Source organism: Agelaius phoeniceus, chromosome 5 (genome assembly GCF_051311805.1).
Source record: "Agelaius phoeniceus isolate bAgePho1 chromosome 5, bAgePho1.hap1, whole genome shotgun sequence".
In the NCBI taxonomy this organism is placed as follows: Eukaryota; Metazoa; Chordata; class Aves; order Passeriformes; family Icteridae; genus Agelaius; species Agelaius phoeniceus.
In genome coordinates, this window is record NC_135269.1 from 1,827,049 (window position 1) to 1,846,070 (window position 19,022).

The 19,022-nt window shown below is 41.0% G+C and overlaps 1 protein-coding gene across 1 annotated transcript in view; it reads right to left on the bottom strand.

Annotated features, from left to right (window-relative positions):
• PDE3A (phosphodiesterase 3A) overlaps positions 1 to 19,022 on the bottom strand; it is a 219,397-nt gene that overhangs the window by 154,333 nt on the left and 46,042 nt on the right. The gene's annotated exons all lie outside the window — the stretch shown is intronic.

The following is a 19,022-nucleotide window of genomic DNA, read 5'->3' on the forward strand; positions in this document are numbered from 1 at the left end:
TGCACCTTTTCCAGTGTTGTTCTGCTGCAGAAGCTGGACCTGCCTTTCCCTCACCACAACATTTCAGCCTGCTCAAGCAGCTCCCCTTGATGTTGGGAGAGAGCTTCCCCAGGGAGACCTGTCTGCAGTCTCTTGTCCTTGTGCCAGTGGGAAAGCCAAGCCTGACTCCATGACCACAGTACACCTACATGCCCAGTCCATACAGATTTTTTTTCCCTGTGAAATTCAGGATGAAGTCATCTAAGTCTCTTCCCTTCAGCTGTGAAATGGAGGGAGCTGAATTGAGTCCCTTTCTCTTTCCTTCACCCATCCATCTTCTGGCCTAACTTGTAGGAAATCAGTTTCTTTCACCTTTCTATATCCTGTGAAAAATTTGTCCCTAGCAGGCTCACAGTCTTAGAGGCCAGGGCAAGACACATATTTATACAAGGACCAAAAAAAATAGTTCATGATCTGTCACCATAAATTGAATGCTTTCTGCCATATAAAGATGCCCATAACCAAAAAATCACTTACAAGACACCATGATGCACAGAAATTATGCAGAATTTTAATCTATTTTCACATAATTTAAATAGCTAAAGATAACTACTACACATTTCTATTTTATTAGGTAACGCAAAGCATGGTTTGGGTTCTTTATTTCCATATGGAACCACTGAAATTATGATGAGCTGTGACCTAACACAAATCTTCAGGTATTTCATATTTTCCCCTACAAGTTTTGATGCCTACTGAAAGGTAGCAATGGGGAAATATCAGTTTGCATTTTAAAGTAAGGTTTTCAGTGACAATAGCCTAGGAAAAGCTTGAGAAATATACCAGGAAAAAAAAGCAACAGAACAAAACAAACCACAAACAAAACAAGAACTCACTCACAAGACAAGTGAAAACAGTATTTGATATTAACAGGTATATAGACTCCAACATAAAGGTTTTTTTCTCTCCTTTTCTAACTTAGGGATGACATGGCTCATTCAAGGCAGCTGTCACAATAACTCATGACATATTTGCTTGAAAGAGTGGAGCTGTATTTCTTACCTATAAAACTTTTTGTGTTTTAAAATTTCCCATACAATTTTTTCCAGCTAAGGCAGTGGGCAAATATGCCTGATCAAACAACCACACAAAATATACATTGTATATCTAACCTGAACCCATCTGTCAAGTCTTTGGGGCTTCAACAACTTTAGCTATGACAAACTGACTTATTCTCCTCCAAATCCTTGGGCATTGATGTTCTATATAAGTGTCCTGTAAAACCCTTCAATGGTAAACTAAGACAAGCCATGCTGGCACAGAACAAACATTTTCAAGCTCCTGTGGTGGCAGAAGGAGCCTGTGCTAGAAGATACCAGGCATGTGTGACCTCTAATGACCCAAACTAGTTGTGCCAGATCTGCACCTCAGAGGCCATGTTCCCTCTGGAGTTCTTACCTTGATCCACAAAAGCACTGCAAATTGTTGCTGATCCAGGCAGCTCAGCTGTTCAAGACATCACAGTGAAGAAATGTACCATTAAATTACTTTTCCATGCACAGTTTATAGGTGCTGGTAGTCCATGCTGGGCTGGAAAAAAACGGGGGGATTGTTCCTTATGAGCTTGGTGCAGACACCTTGTGTGAGTGTTAGACAAACACCATACAGGCTGCAAGAGAGCAAGGACGTGGAAATAAAAGCATAATTTCTTTCCTGCTGCCTCTGTGGCCATTGAACTTCACCATATAGTCAGTCTCTATCTAAACTGAGGGGGTTTTAAACCCATTGTTTGCTATTTTTATCTTATGGGATGTTATTGGGGGAGGGAGGGGGGAATGGAAAGATTCTTCTCCACTTCATACTAAATGTCTGTACTGATTATCACCTTCTCCTGAAATCCACCAGCATTTAGACTATTTTCTTTAAGGATCACGTCACTAGACACCCTTCAATGATCCTGCTACAGGAATGATTAAAAACGCATCTGCTTTTTTATGTTTAGGGTATTTTTAAAAGAGCCTCTATAAGTAGAAGGCAAAACCAATGGCAGCCACAAAAGCTTTCAGCACAAAGGCTAAAATGATCTCCACAGTAAATGACTTTAAGTAACCTCACCAATGTCAGCCTCTGCCCCCACTTCTGTCCTCCAAAGCCACCATCAATATTCTCTGCAACCTGTCACTCCTTTGATTTCCCAGCATTCAGACTCTCATCATTATCATAATGATAACAGCTATTGGAGACTCTCCTGCTATTCATTAATAATCATAACCCATCAGTAGGTGAGATTATTTGAAACAGCAAATGTACAGCAAGTCCTTCATTTGCTTTTAGCAATTATCTCAGCATCCCAGCCAGCCACTGAAGTCCTGGACTCTGACTGCTTCAGTGCAATGACATCCAGCAAACTTGGGATCACTTTCTGAAGGTATTCAGGGTGCTGGTACTTACAGTCCCCTGCCAGGGGCATAGCATGATAATTTAGAATAAAGCAGAGGTACCTCTGGGCAGTCTCCAAGACTTTGCCCCTGCCTTAGCCCAGCCTCTCCAGCACCTAAGCCTCTCTGGCCACAGGTCTCTGCATACACACCTTTAGTGGTTTTCCCTTTTAGTCTGTTTTTCTCACCTGAGGGGAATTTTCTGTCCCAGCACATGTCACAGTTGAGATGGCCACAATACACAGAATAGCCCCATACAATTTCAGAAAGCTTCAACTCACACACAGTAAGACCAAACCTCTTCAGAAGGCTTCAGGTGTCTTCAGCCCAGGCTTTTGTGCCCTGCTGCTGCTGCAGTGCCCCTGTGTGCCCTCTGTGCCCTCTGGGGTTGGCCAGTGCCCCTGGGCACTCCATGGCTCATTCCTGTTAATGCTGCTCACCTGTGCTGCACAGCTGGAGCCAATGATGGATGATGGGGCACAGCCCCACCCCAATCATTAAAACATTAAAATTGACCTATCCTGATGGCAGAATGGACCAGGTTTACTGGCAAAGCATGAAAATAAACAGACACAATCAGCATAAAAATGGTGCTTTTCATTCCTGTTTGATAAAGTTTTCAAATCAACACATCAAATGCTCAGCATAGGAAACATCTGCAGACAACCAGGAGCAGGAACACACCTGGATTTTTTGTGGAATTTACCTTAGGGCATTGCAACAGCACTCACATATAGGACAGAAATCACTTCACAACTGGATATAACAAATCAAATGTGCAAAATAAAACCACAAAAAGAAGTTCATCTGACAAGATGAGCATTCTCTCCACCTCTTTTTCTTCCCCCCCCCCCCCCCCCCGAATCTCCACGTTTTTCCTCATTTACGCTGATAAACCTCAGCTTTAAAATAGCTATGAGCATAAGAGGGTATTTTTTATCTCCTCCCTTGCTGAAACTGAAGTCTGTGATGAAGTGGAAAGAAGTGGTGATTATTAATTCACTGCCCCACACACAGAAGGATCCATCACCACCTTAGGATAAGCAGAGATGCCACAGAGAGAGAGGGGGAGTGTGTGTCTGTGTGTATGAACACACACACACACACACATATATGGTAACAACTGGTTTTTCACTTTTCAAACTATTTGCTTGGAGACTGGAACATTCTGATCCTGGCAAAGTGACGCAACTTATTAGTGGCAAGAAGTGACTCAGTGCCTTGCACTATTTTAGACAGCCAGAAAAGAGGACTGCTAACTCTGCTACTTCCAATTCACACACACTTCCAAATTCAAAGTTTATTATGGAAAAAAGGAAAAAAAAATAAAAGTACAATGGAAAAAAACCTTCAAAATAACTCATAAGAAAGTAAAAGAACACTACAGAGCTTTCAACTTTTCTTCTTAAAATGACCTGGAATGAGAAAACACTTGATCTACTATTTATTCTAATATTGTTCTAATTATTCTAATTAGCTCTGCTTTTAAAAATAGATCACAAGACATCAGAAAGTAAAGTTTACAAAAGGTCTCCAGGCTTTCTCCATCCATAGCTCTTTCAGTAAGCCAGAAAACAATCGATTTATCCCAACTGTACATCTATGTCTCATACAAAAATAATTTCCCTCAGATATTTTAGGTGAGCACCAGCAAGAGTAAAGAGATATCCTCAGAGGTGTCTCCTCCAGTTGTTTCTGAAACTCTGCTGCATCACTGGCAGAGCACACACGGTATCAAGGCAAAAAGCACATCCCAAAGGCTACTCCAGATTTGCAAAAGTAAAGGTGGGAAGCCTTCAGTTCACTTTACTGTTACTCCTATTTCTCTATACCCACAATTTTGCCTGGTTAAACAAATTTTCAGAGGAAGCATTTTACTTATTTTATGCATATATGAGAAATACAGATAAATTTATGTATGAAGGTTCTTTGACACAGTGGTCAAAGCATTGTAGGGAGTTACAAGACTCAGCTTCCATTTTGAGCAATAACATACACTGAAATATAACTTATTTCCCCTCTCAGATTGCTTATCCCCAAAGTGGAACTCCTCATACCTATCCACTTTGAAAATAAGGCTTGAAAAAATGTTAAGAAAGAACTTTTCTGGATTTGACACTCCAGCTGTACCAGCCAAGCTTTCTAATACAACTCCCAGACACCAAAAAGGTGATTTTGATAAAGTTTATGACTGGTTTGTGAAGTCAAACAGGCAAAATACACACCTGTTAAATACGGGCATGTTTTAGCTTAACAACTACACACAGAAGATTGTAAAAGTTACTAAAGAAGAAAAATTTCCATCCCTAAATTCTGAAAAAATGTGGCACAGGTTTAGCCTTGAAGTTATTAAAGCTGTTTGAGTATTGTTTATTCAAAAAAAAAAAAAAAAAAAAAGAGGGCGGGTTTAACATTTGACATTTATTAGAGACTACAATAATGTCATACTGGCTCTGTGTCATACTTGGTCTCTGTGCCCTTATGCACACGCTCAACACAGAGATGCAGGCACAACACCCAGAGAGAGCAGGAGACTCCTCTCCTACTTCTGTAGCAAGTACTGGAAATATCAGCTAAGCAATTCTCTGACAGCTATTTCCAAAACTGCCATTTTTATGTGGATTTTAGAATCCAGCAGAGATGGTTTTTGTTTTGAAGCCAGAGTAGTCTACATAATCCTGCAATTTCATGTAGCGTAGTTTCTGAGTTCACAGCAGTGTCAGTGGCATATACAAGCTCTACTACAACAAAAATCCCTGCAATCATCTTTGGTGATTGTTTATGAAGACAGAGAAACCAAAGTATGCCTAGAGAGAAGGGAAAATTAGAATTAAGATGATTAAAACACAGATGGAAAAAAACCCCCAAACCTAAGGCTTGGAAAAAAAATAGAGAGGATTATTGTCTTACTTAAGTGATCCCCTGTATTGAGAAGAGATTGCAATCAGAAATCTGCCACTTATCCAACAAATTAGCCTGACTTTCCAAGGCATCCTTTAGCAGATGTGTGCCTTGGAGTACTCAGTGCACCCATTACATGGAAAGCCATTTATTGCAGGAAGCAGGATTAGACGGAATCAAGGAGACAAAACCAACTCTCCCCAAAAAATACTCTAATTAAAATCAAGCAATGTATCTTTCTGACAAAAGTATTTTCAACCTGAAGCATGGTCCGGTATGAAATGTTGAGAATAACTGCAGGAGTAGAATTCAGGACTCTCTAAACCTTTTTTTCCCAGTTTGAGCCTGAAGGTTTGTGAGTAAGCTGACACAGTCCCTAGAAGAGACAAGGAGTGTGCTTTCTGTCACCTTCAGTATCAGCCTCTGACTTCAGCAACACACGAATTCACTACACAATGTAAAAACTTGGTTTCTCACCAGCCAGGGAGGATGAGGGGTTTGTTCTCCAGCTCTGCAATCAGCTTTGGCATATCACACCCTCCTCTGCCTCTCTTCTCCTCAGGGGAATTCATGGGCTCAGAGCTGTCTGTGCCCCGCAAACTCCTTCAGCTCCCTAAAACTGATCTGGGGCTAAGGAGTACCAGACTAGGGGTGCAAAAGCACTCATTGATACTGGCAGAGAGGAAAAACAAAAATAAACCAAAACAAAGCTACCAGGGACACACTTTTGATTGTAGTGTCTCGTTCCACAACTCGCCACCAGTGGCGTCATGGTTAGAACCATTCCCCCTATCCCATTCCAAACTGCAGCACTGATTCACTGCAGAACCCTGACCAGGTAATTTAACCTCTCCCTTTATTTTAACCAGCTGTGGTGGGAGGATGAAGCTCCACATCACCTGAAGTCTGGAGAAGTTTCTTTGAACAAAGATGCTTTGAAGGATAAGCAAGCAACAGAAACAGCACAAAGCACAAATATGCACTAATGAATCAGCTACTATAAATCAAAATATTTTCTTTAAGGAAAAAAACAAAGATAAAATCTGAAGGTCAGATTTCTAAGAAGCAGCAAAAGAAGTGAACTCAGATATTTGATTATATTTGGGATGCTCTGAAAATGAAGATCACTAAACAGCAAGTTCACCTGCTAAGAAAAATGTTCCAAAAATGAAAACTTTTTTAAAAAATGCCCATTTGTAACAGTGTTCAAATCTTTCAGATTCCTTACGGTTTTAAGTCCAGTTTCTCTAATATATGGGAATTTTTGTCCCTTCCTACTACTTCTTTGTGATCATTTGCTCAAGCATTCATCAAAGGCAGGTACTGAACATGGGAACCCCTCCACTGCCTGTCAAATATGCCCAAAATATCCTAAATGGCTTAGCACAGACAAACGAATATGTAAGAGAATGCAATATGAGCTTTTGGACATTTGACCCAGTCTGGAAATGATCACCTTTTTTCAGCTGGTTTCTGTTTTTTCCATTTCCCAAGAGAATGTCCTGCCTTCCCAGCTTTCAGCTTCTCTGGTTAAAGAATGAATCCCAGGCACTCTCTGCTCCAGAAACCTTCACAGCCCCTTTTATTTAGCAACACATATGAATGGAAGGGTGAGCATCACTGGATGAACATCTTGTCTATGACACAGTGCAATTTTGGTACTTCTAAGAACATGAAAGAACAGAGCCACGACCTAAGCAGCTCCTGCAGGATAGTTTTTTTCCTGACTCTGCATCCATAATCAATATGTTTGATTTTTTGCATGGCTGCCACTTTCTTGTGTGCTCCTCCAACCATTAGCCAGAGATATTCCCAGAACATTCAGCATTTGGAATAACATATGGAACAGCTCTATTTATCTCAAACACCATTAAATCTATTGTGCTAGACAAGACTGGAAGGAAAGACTGTAAAAATGTACGCAGAAGCACTTAAATTTATTGTCAATTTAGAGATTAATGAATTCCAAAATTAACCTAATCTGGAGTGTACCTCTGTAATAAACTCCACCCTGCACATACAATTACATGTGCTCACCCCAAAATTTTGCTCCAGAACACTTTGCTTATTCATTAACATATTGCATCCCTTATATTTGAAGTATATACATTGCTGATCTCTTCCCAGGAGTGAATTTTATACATTATTATGATGATACATTTTTAAGAATTCAGTTTCTCAGTCCCAGTTAAGAGGGGATTTCATAGTCTCATGTGTGTTCTTGCTCTGGCCTCTGCAAACAAGTGTCTAAATTATCATCTGGTACTCTTATGCCTGTGACACTCCAACCTGGTCCTAAGTTCTCTCCTAACAGTGAAGCAGCCATTGGTCTGGACAAGAGCCCACTTAATTTTTTACCACCAAACCTTCTGTCAGGAAAAAAATGCCTTTTTTTTTTTTTTGTTCTGTTTAGTCCCTTAATGGCTGTCATTAATTGCCAGGGTCCACCTTTCAATTGAGCAGCTCTGGTGTTTAACAACACACACAATTAGCTGGCCCTGTTAGCGTTTATCTGGGAGGCAGGCACGGAAATTTCCAAGTGTGTGGTGCCTGCCTTGCCCATTAGAAGGAGGAAGAGCGAGGACATTAGTCTTTGTGACATATGGCATTCAGATGCACCCCACTGACACAGAACATGAGCGGCCCCAGGGCACTGATGGTGAACACGTAACCTCTGAAGCCATCACGGCCCAACTGTCCACCAATTTATCACTGTCTTACAAAAGCCATGTGTGCTCACTCACTCCTGTTAGCCATCATGTCAAAGGGGCTGGCGTGTCACTACAAAAGGGACAGTCAATAAAACTGCCACTGCACTCCAAAGCTTTTTCCGTGCTGGGAGCTGGGTTAGGTGGGAACCAGCAAAAGAAATTCTGCCTGCCTGCCTCTCTCTGTCCCCACATTTAAATGCACATCTGAGAGCAAACATAAAAAAAAACTTTGGAGGCGACGAAAAACAGGAGCCAAATGAAATTCTTACCTTTCATTTTGCCTCCATGCTTTGCAAATCCTCTCAAACTCCTTGTAATAATGGAAATGAAAATAGATGCAAATGCAGGCAGAAGAACCAGTAAATAATTGACTGTCTGATTGCCTTGTCTGCTCCTCTGCAGAGCTCATTTGGTAATTATGAGGAACTGCAAACAAGCTATATAGCTCTATGGATGCATTTAAAATCAACACACTTGGGGGGGCTGGGGGGAGAAACACATTGTTCCTTTTAACTCCTATTTTGACCTTAATAAATCTACTACTTCACTTATTTTGAGTTTAATAGAGACCTGTAAGTCAGAGATTATTATTTTTGCTGCTGTACTGAAGGAAAGTGAAAATCTTGGCTGTTAGATTCTGGCATGGCTTGTATTTCTTGTTTACCTTAATCTATAGGTAAACAATCTATAGGTAAATGGGGCTATAAACAAGCCTCATTTCCTTTCAGCTATGTACAAATACTAGTGTGACTGACATGGGACAATGACACATGTCCAGCTCCAAAGCTGCTTAAAAGATGCATTAAGTATTGTCCCTAAACCCAAACAATCTCTCTTACCAAGACAAGGTGTGCCTGCATTTCCAGACCCATTGGCCCTGGCCCTCTAAAGGCACCAGACCTGTGCAGAGCAACCAAAGAAGGGTTCCCAAGATCTACTTTCTGAATACAGCTGGTTTTTTTTGATACTAGTTTGTAAGGACAAAACAGAACTAGGTTAATACCAATATAGAATAGAATAACAGGATTTTTTAAATCCCCTTAGGCCAATAAAGTGCTGTCACTACGAACAAAAAAAGAGCCCAAAAACATTCCAGTTGAAATATCTCTCCTCCCGTGCTCAGTGCTTATGCAAGATGTAATATATTAATAATTAAAAAAGAATAGAGCAGTTAGGAATCCTGCCTGTTTCTTTCCAGCTACCCCAAGCCCCAGTCTCCCACAGGCAGGTAAAAATTCATAAATTATTCCATAACCAGTCCACCAAGCCATTTTGTTAGAGAGGCTGAAGGGCTAAGAATGCTGTTTTAAGTGTAATATGGGACTAAAAGATAAGCATTATTTTAATATTAGGTTAAAAGAATGGAGTAGAATTCTAAGTTCTTGCCCATGAGTTTATCCAAGATGGAAAAGCAAACAAACAAAAAAATCTGGAAGTTAAATGCCAAATATTGAAAGTAATTTAAAAAACAAGTTTAGCTAAAGTTCACATTAAACCAGCAAAAATGTTATTTTTAAAACATTCAGAAACAGATTTAGATTTAGAAAACAGGGCATTTTAGCTTTCAAATTCTCCCTGCTGCTCTTAAACTGAAGAGCTGCTGAGTATTGAAATGCCTGATGCAGGAAAAATCCTACATAAGACACAAGAACACAAATATTAATTTGTGCTGCCCATGCAATTGCTTGACCATCCAAACTGAGGAATCACAGCCAGAACTAGGAATAATTCCTTTTGCTGCAAGTCCTAAAGACTGTCCCAAATTCCCACTGCAGCAAGCACAGCCATACCTCTGTGATGAAAACATGACCCAGGTAAGTTTAAGGCTGCCATGACAGCTTCTACAATTTTCTTTCCAGCTGTTGTCCTCTCTACCAGAGGATGGCATCTTAGGAGCAGCTGATGTTCAGCAGTTTTTAACAGTGTTGCCTGATTGCCACACCACAAAGCAGTGCCTGGCCCCATCCCCATATTCAAGTCTAATCAAGACAGATTTCAGTGATGTTCAGAGTCAGAAAAGGGCCCTTCCTTTTCCTAGGAAGTTACAGGAACAATTTTATTGCACTTCCTATTTAAAGGTGTCATTCTGTCAGAGGAGGAGGAAGATAAGGAATTTTTCCTTTTGACAGGCCACTGTCCAAAGCGGAATTTATTTAAAATCCCTTAAAATTAGCACAGAGTTTGTAATACATTTTAATTGTCTTTATATTTGTTGAAAGCAAGTCTGAAATGCAAGCATGGGAATATTTCTTCTACAAATCTGACCTCACCTTGTCCAGGGAGTGACCCAGGGGACCAGACTACAGTATTACAGTCTGCAGGTAACACAAGCATATTCACAACCAGTGGACAAATCCTGGTTTGTTCAAGGCCTCATTCATGCATCAGAAAACACTCTGGAGTAGAATTTCAAATTACTTAGCAGACAGGGTCTTATCATTGAAAAATAGGTAAGTTACCACCTCAAAAAGGGGTTTTTTAACAAAAGAGATGTCACTCAAGACAAGTGGCAGATTCTAACAGCAGCCCAGTATTTGTACAGAGCTGAAGTTTTAAGCTGCATGTGGTCATCACACCCTGGAGCCGCAGCTGACACAGGGACAACCTTTTCTCCATGGAGCAATGGAAAGCACATGTGTCCTTCCAGAAATGCACATCCAGTCACACTTCACAAGGCCAAGTACAAAAAAAAGACAACCACAAAGAGTTTGTTTGCTGACGAAGCGGCACCAAAGCCTTGGAAAATTCTACAAATAGTGGCAAGGAATTTTGTGCTAAATAATATGTCTGTGGCAGAGATGAATCCAGTTCAAGGGTGATTAGAAGCAGGGAGTAATAAAGAAAGAGAGTCAGCATCAGACTCTGTTGAAAGTCTTTAACACCCAATTATCATAACTATAAACAGCAGGAAAAAAGTTTAAAATTTATTGAAATCAGGCTAGCACTGCATGCATCCCCATCTAGGTTTTTTATTTCTATGAAACCCCCCTAGCATATCAGCCTTAAGGAATGACTAATAAATTTTAATATTCCTCTTGAAGCTCATATTAAAGCATTTTACAGCTGGAGTTATTATTTTATTACTATTAGATCAATATTAATATTGATTTGACATAATAAAGTAAGTGAGCATTAATTTCCTTACTAATCTGAAGACAGCAGAATGATGGGAAACAAAAATTACAAAACATCATTAATAAATATTCAGTATACACCAGATTTTGAAGCTCTACCTTCTCCTCAAATGAGTCCAAAAACGGCAGAACTCCAATCTTAACTTCACTAGCCATTATGGTTACAACTGGGTCAAATGGAAAGGAATACTCCCTTATCGCCCAAAAATGACATTAGATAAAATGTAATTTTAAATCAAAATTACATTAAAAGACAAGACCTGAGAAAATATGATTGCATTATATTATACATTAAGCCAACACCTAACAAAATGAGGAACTGCACCATTCAGAGTATCAGCCTGAGGACATTGCATTTACAGAGAAGGGATCCCACAGGTAAAAACTTATAATTCTTTAGGACTGAAGAATAACTACAAGTGTAGGTAGGTCATTTGTGAGCTACCCAATAATGTCCAGGCAGACTGAAAAGCTCCTGAGTACTTTTATGGGTCTTGCTCAAAAGGTACCATTATAAAGCACTTGCACTTAGCTTCCAGCCAAAAAAAACGAAGATAATAAATCCATTTTCCAGCAAAATCAACAAGCCTCTTTATTACCAATAAAATTGCTAGTAGCAAACATATAAATATATTTCTAAACTATTTCCTTATTTTAAGTCAAGTGCTGTAAACTAGTTAGCTTGATGGTAATTATTCAATCCTGAAATCTATTTCTGCCTTGGCTGAAAAAATAAAGCTGGAAGTTAAAGAAAAAAAAAAGAAATCTTAAACCCCAGTCTTGCAATAGATGTGGATTTATTTTCCATGGTAGCATGTGAGGTTTACTGGTGCAAGTACCACCAGAGGAAAATACTCCAGTCTGTACTTGACTCACAGGCAACAAGTCCAAGCTGTAGTACAGGCAGGACTAGTAGCATCAGTTTAAAGTGGCCAGCAGTTTCCATAATATAGCTCATTTTAGGCTGCACATGCAATATTTGATTCTTTATTTTGTGCCTAAGATTACGGATATGGGTTGAATGCTTGCTGTGCAGATGACAGAGAAACATATTGTTCAACCTCTGTGGAAAATGAAGTCTGCTTTATTGTGAGTCTTATTTCAAACCATTAATTTCACAGTTTGGAGGGGATACAGTACTGCAGAGCTCATTCTGTGTCCCTCTCACAAGCTCCCCCAAAATGGCCAAGTTGTAAGACAATGAAAGCAGAACCTTGGATGCCTTAAGCCCTGCAATTCCTGCCCTGCCAGGAAGCTGCCAGGGCTGGGGCACACAGACAGCAACAACCAGCAGAAAGGACTTCTCCAGCTCACCTGGTAGAATTCTGCATTCACTGTCTGGGTCATGCCTAAATGTCACAGCACATGGAACCGTTGAGACAGCCACCATACACAGAGCATCACCATACAATTTCAGAAAGCTTCAACCCACACACAGTAACACCATACCTCATCAGCAGGCTGCAGCATCTGCCCTCCCTGTCCCCCAGCCCAGGCTTTTGTGCCCTGCTGCTGCTGCAGTGCCCCTGTGTGCCCTCTGTGCCCTCTGGGGTTGGGCAGTGCCCCTGTGCCCTCCATGGCTCGTTCCTATTAATGCTGCTCACCTGTGCTGCACAGCTGGAGCCAATGAGGGATGATGGGGCACAGCCCCACCCCAATCACCACTGACTCTGTGCCTACACCTAAAGGAAGCTGTAGTCTCATTTTAGTTTCACACCAAACCTGCAAATTTTATCTTTAATAAACACTTATGAAATTCAGTTTAGACAACAAGGGAACAAATACAGAAACTTGGGATGGCCACACGAGTAATTTTAGAAGTTAGTGCAGAAAGCAGGTTGTGATTCAAGACATCAGGACATCCAAACTCTGTCCTCTGCTTGCTGCATGACCTCAGACAAGTAATGCTGCTCATTCTCTTAATATTTCTATTCCCTTGCAATTTCCTGTGATGAAAGGAGGATAGTGAATCAAATCTCACCATTCAGGTAGACATCAAAACACATGTGAGAGGGGACTCATATGAGAAGGTGAGACAATCAAGATTCCTGTTGGTTGAAGTCCCCAGGTGAAAATGAATCCCATTTAAAATGGGGCTGACTGTAACACGTTTGATAGCATACAGACCCCAACTTGCTCACATGTCAGAATCCCTTTGAGCCACAGAAATTTTACAGCCCAACATGTTTTCCCTTGGGGAGCTGGTAATGTCTTCTGACATTCTCACAGTTCTCTTTCCCCTTTGTGCTGAGGAAGAAGCACCTGTGTTTCTCCAGTCATTTATAATATTCAGATTCTGCTTTTGAACTTTCCTTTGCCCCAGTTTCTTGTCATCACTGCTTAGTTATCAGCATGGGGAAGCGAGCAAGTAGCTTTCTCTCTTCCCTCAGGCAATACCATTGCTGCGCTTTGATTTGCGTCACAGAGACAAAAAAAGTAGAGCAGCTGCAGCCCTTAATTGCAGAAACCACGTATGTGAGGCCAAGCTGCAGTTTCACTGTTGCTCTTTCAGCTAGAAATATTATTAAAGGCCCAGTCCTGCTTCCCCAAAAACACTTTTCCCAGCTTGCACACTAGAGCAGTATGCAACTTTCAGATAGTGAAATATGGTAAAAAATTAGAAACATCAGTACTTTTAAGAAGAATAAAGGTAAGTGTCAGAAATAGGCTCCTACCCCAGGTACATCACTTGCCCCACAAGTCTGTTAAGGGAGCAAACCCATCACTGTTTGTCCCAGTTCTCCTTGGAGAGGATGGGTGGGCACAGGCACTTTATTCCCCTTGCTGAGGTGGCTTACTGCAGTGGGGAGGGTCAGGTGTCTGGGTTGTTGTTTAGGTGCCAGGTAGCTTTTTGTTAATAAATACAAGATCTAAGAGTCACATCCGGCATTTGCAGCGAGGGGCAGACCAGCAGGCTTGGCAGTACATCTCAGGTTCCTGGGGATGTCTTTCCCCAGATTTGAGCCCTAACTCTTTCACACATACACACTTCCTTTTGACACAACCATAGGTGCACTCCCACTACAAAACAAGGAGTGGCTTTCATTAACTGAGCATGGAAATGAGGAGCTTGACCTGCTGGGAATTCCCAAGCAGTGGAAGCTGGTCACTCTCATCCAGCCCTGGCAGGAAAACAATGACTATGGCCAGACCAATACTGATCTAGACTAGAAAATACACAAGTTTATTACTTGCAGCTTCAGCATATAATACCTTTTTCTTACTGAAACACTTTCTTGCAGGTATATAATCCTTCTGGTTCTGAAGTTTTCATCAAGATTATCATCTCCTTCCATACTGTCCAAATTAACAGATGGTCCCAGAAAGTATTTTAAGATATATTTTGTTTACTCTGTAGAGCATTAGGACAACTTTATTCTGAGAAGGATTATCATCTGCTGCTGTTGATCTTTTGCTTCTAAAGAAAAGAGCAGTTCTGTAATGGATAATGTGCTAATACATCAATATTTCAGAAAAAGGAGCAAGGATATCAGGGTGGGTGGTGCAAATATGAAGTGTAGAAAGAACACAACGCCATAAGAAAGAGAACCAGAAATTAGAATTCCTAAACAACGTAATGATTAATTACATTAGGAAGAAAGCTTCCAGTACCTCAATACCTTAGCAAATCCCTACACAAATTCAAGTGGAGATTGCTTTCAGGCTGTGCTCTCACATCTTACACCTGAAGTAGCCACGTACTGGTGATGCAACAGCTGGATAAATCTACTCCCCCTTCCATCCTCCAGCAGCTGTTTCAAGAACAGCAAGAAGCATGAGAAATGTCTCATTTTACTGTAATCATATGCATGTTATTGATGCTTACACAGCCCTACCTCCATGAGGAAGAAAAGCCAAAAATAAAAGTGTCCCAACTTAAAAGAGCGCCCTGTTCTAGTGGTATTTACACTGCTGCAGAAGTGTAAGGTTTGGATTACTAACATGGGCTATTCACCACCAAATTCCCAGGAAAACACAAGCTGTAAAAGGTTGTGCTTGCCTTAACTTCTTGACCAAAAGGTAAAACTCTTCTAGACAACTTTGCAGTTTTGTTTAAAAACTATTTTGGTCCTGATGAAATTTGTCATTTTACAAAAACCACACTTACTACCTTGAAAAAAAACCAATCACTTTGAAGCACTGTTTCACCAGCTCAAAGAACAAGAAAAACCCCTAAGTCACTAAGATTTGGTTTTGCTGGGAATTCCATAATTATTTTCCCTACATTACTTGCTTGTACTGGGTGAATATGGTGAAGGCTCTGATCTTTACTGTCATGTTTGCAGCACATCCAATCCCTCTTTTCAAGAGAGCTCAATTTTGCCATGAGTGCAGGGTGCTAAGTTAGGAATAGAGTTTTCTCCCTATTCAAGGGCATTGCTTGATCATACCAAACAGCTCTGGCTTGAAGCATAGACCTGTCCTTTTTCATGAACACTCATTTTGGTGCCTCATAATTGAGCTGTTTGCTCTAGGCAGTTACTATGGCTTCTGCTCATGAAGACGCTTTGTTCCTCAATCTCCTTCCAGAAAATAGGAAGCAACAGCCGGACAGTAGAAGGGAAAAGAAGACCGCAAAAACTCTGTATCAGAGCTACTCTCACACATTTGCTTCCAGGTCTGGATGTACTTTTGGGCTCAGAGTTGCTTATTCCAATCAAGTGTTGTCATGGGAAATTTTGACAGACATGAAGAATAACAATGTTTTTCACCTACAGTGAAATGTTCTGAAAGGCAAGATGCCTGGTGGTTAATTTTCTCCTTTTGGTAAATATGCATATAGTCTGCCCTGTTTTTGACTCAAATGATATTTGAAGTATTTTTAGAGGCAACCACTGGCTAGACCAAACATTCTCCCTTTCCTGAAATAGTAGCTCTATTTTATGGTCTGAAGCATCCTGGCTTTCCATGTCTCAAGTGCAACTCAGTTCTGCTGATCTATCTGAGTAGAGCTCTTCCCCACGCCTTCAGGGATGCTCCCAATTCTACCCAGCCCACCTCAGCCTTTGCCTACCAGAGCTGTATTTCAGTGAGCAGCATCACCCAGACAATCCAGCTTCTGGTCCTTTCTGGACAGAAGAGAAAACAATATGATGGTATCTCTACTCATCCCAGACAAAGAGATGGTCCCAGAAAAACAGACAGCACAACCAGAAAGAAGAGATGTGTAACAGGACAAGTTCTTTCCTCCATGGGCACTGAAATCTTCCACCAAGGATGGACCTGGCTCTGCAGAGTGCTGGCTGAATTCCGTGCCTTTCAGATGAGTACCTAATGTACCCTGATTTCGTTCAAGTTTAACGAAAGCATCGCAGAGGAACGAGGTGTGCACGCTGGAAAGGCACCAAATGGTGACATGTTTGTACTGCTGTTTGGCTAGAACAATACAGCATTTATCAAAAGTTAAACATTTACTCAAAACAGGGCTTCTGAACACTTTCTGCCACAGTGTAAATTGCTGTAATACAGCATGAAGTTCCACAAAGGAGAACATACAATGCAAGAGGTAAAACAATTCTGCTGACTTGACCCAACCCTTTCTGCTCTGTTTTCTTTTTTCCTGAGCATGGGAAGAGTGGGATAAGACTATTCCATGCTTGTCTTAAGGAAGATAATAAATTACAACAGCATTTTTTCCTGTATGATTTCACCCTTATTTAACTTAGTTAAGAAGAAAAAAATAATAAAGGCAGTGGTATAACAGAGAAAGTAATTGAGTTAGGATTTGTTAGCCCTGTGGCCTTGATCCAGTTTCATCTTTCATATCTAGATGCCTAAACAGAAGGAAGAGTCAGGGAATTAAAAAACAAAAACAAACAAACAAAAAACAAAAAAAAACCCAAACCAAAACAAAAAAAAACAACAACCAAAAAAAAAAAAACCACAAAAAACCAAACAAAACACACAGTCCAAACAGTGATACCAGTTTGTATAGCAGGTATCAGTAAAGTGTCACCCAAATCATCCTGCTTCTGGATGGCCAGGAATTTGCCCTAGGTAGCAGACTGGGACTTAGGCACCAGAAGTCTGAAGTCCTGTGATAAAGGAACCCTTCTACTGCTATTTCTCAGTTTAGAAGGGCAGCAGTCTGTCCCAAGAAGGATCATAAAGCAGCCCTGCCACACAAAACCTGACTGGCTTTTTTTTTCTAGCATGCAAACATTAAGACTGTATTGATTTAACACTGTCAGTCGAGTGATGCTGATTTTCATGAGTTCTCCAGCAAGCACTCAAAGAATTTAGTCATTGCTTGAGCCAATTCTTGAGACACATATGCTCCCAGCCTTTTGAAGTGAAAGATTGGCCTGAAATATCTGAAAAAAGGGGCCGTAACTTGCATAGCCCTTCTTACCACCACTACTGCAATGTTTATGTATTCATATACAAAATCAATATACAGTGACAAGCATCTAAGACTTCTCCAGGGAGAAAAATGACAGGGAAACCTCCCCTGCCTCCCAAAGGTACAAATTGGCAGATGGACAACTGCAACTGAGATGAGCATGAGGCTGAAGAGCTTTTCCACATGTACTAGCTGTCCTGCCCTGCTGCCAGTGGTGTGTTTCTTGCTTTGTGTTGTCATTTGATGCAGACTGAAGGATGCACAGGACTCAAGCAGCACAGAAATGCATTTACCAGGCGCCATGGAGGCACTGAAATAATTGCCCAACGTGCAAGGTCACAGTGTGCTGTACTAAATCTTCCATGTATTGTAAACAGGCAATTTCTGCAATACAAAAGCACAGGCAGCATTGTTCTGCTCACCTATTATAGTGGCCTCGCCACCAGAATCATTACAAAAACAGGATATGTGATTAGAGAGGAAAATAATCTGAGTTTTGTCCTCAGGCCACGGGCTCTCCATCTCTCCAGCTCCTCCCAGCAAGCACAGTGGTTTCACTTACACAGGGCTCGTGTTTCTGCCATCTGCCCACCATATTGGTGGGGAGGTCTGGAAAAGGACTGAACAAAGCAGGGCTTGTCTCCCTCCACCAGCCAAAGGGAAGCCTGGACTGGCACCCAGCAGGCAGCCTCTACATCAACAACCAGTCAGGAGTCTGTGAGGGCTAAAAACAGCAAGAGATCTTCTTTCTAAGAAATAATTTAAACAGAGTTGAGGCTATATCAAGAGCTGGAAAAGGGCCTATTGAAAGACTTGGGGGGAGGGGGGAAAGACCCCTTCAACTACATGTATGATAAAACTAAGGCAGCACAAAAATCCAGCTGACATCCAGCAGGAAGCAAAGATTTATTCACAGCCCTCTCTGTAGAGCTGCTTGATTTACAGCTACTTTAAGAAGCCTCTCCTAATTCCAGGTAATGAGTGGCTAGGGGCATTGCCAGGGAGGCTTTGTCAGAGTTACAGATTTCCCTGTTACAGCAGGTAGGAAGAAAAGACAGCTAATGGGAAGAAACCATAATTAAAACCCAAACATATTTGTATGAAATGAGTTAACGCAGACAACAACTCCATAAGAGGAGGATGAAGAACTCCAGCATGACCAAAATCTTATCCAGAAATTGAAATTCTTTCCTGGGAACTCAGGAGAGGCACTCAGACAATTGTTATCTCCCATTCAGTTTGAGGCTGGGCAAGCAGCTAGGGCTGAAAACACCAATTTCAGTCAGTTGCTCAACACTAGAAGTTGATACAGCAGTGATAACAGGTGTCTGTGGCATGAGTGTAAAATAAAAGTCTTTGAACAAACTCAAAGGAAATTTTCAAAACCAGACTTTATGTCAAAGAAAAACAAAAATACCACAGGGTGCTCCATCACTCCCTCAGCTTGGAGTCTTCCTTATTTTCCAGTGAGTAGGGGGTCATAAAACAGTAAAAGCCCTAGAAATGGATCCCACAG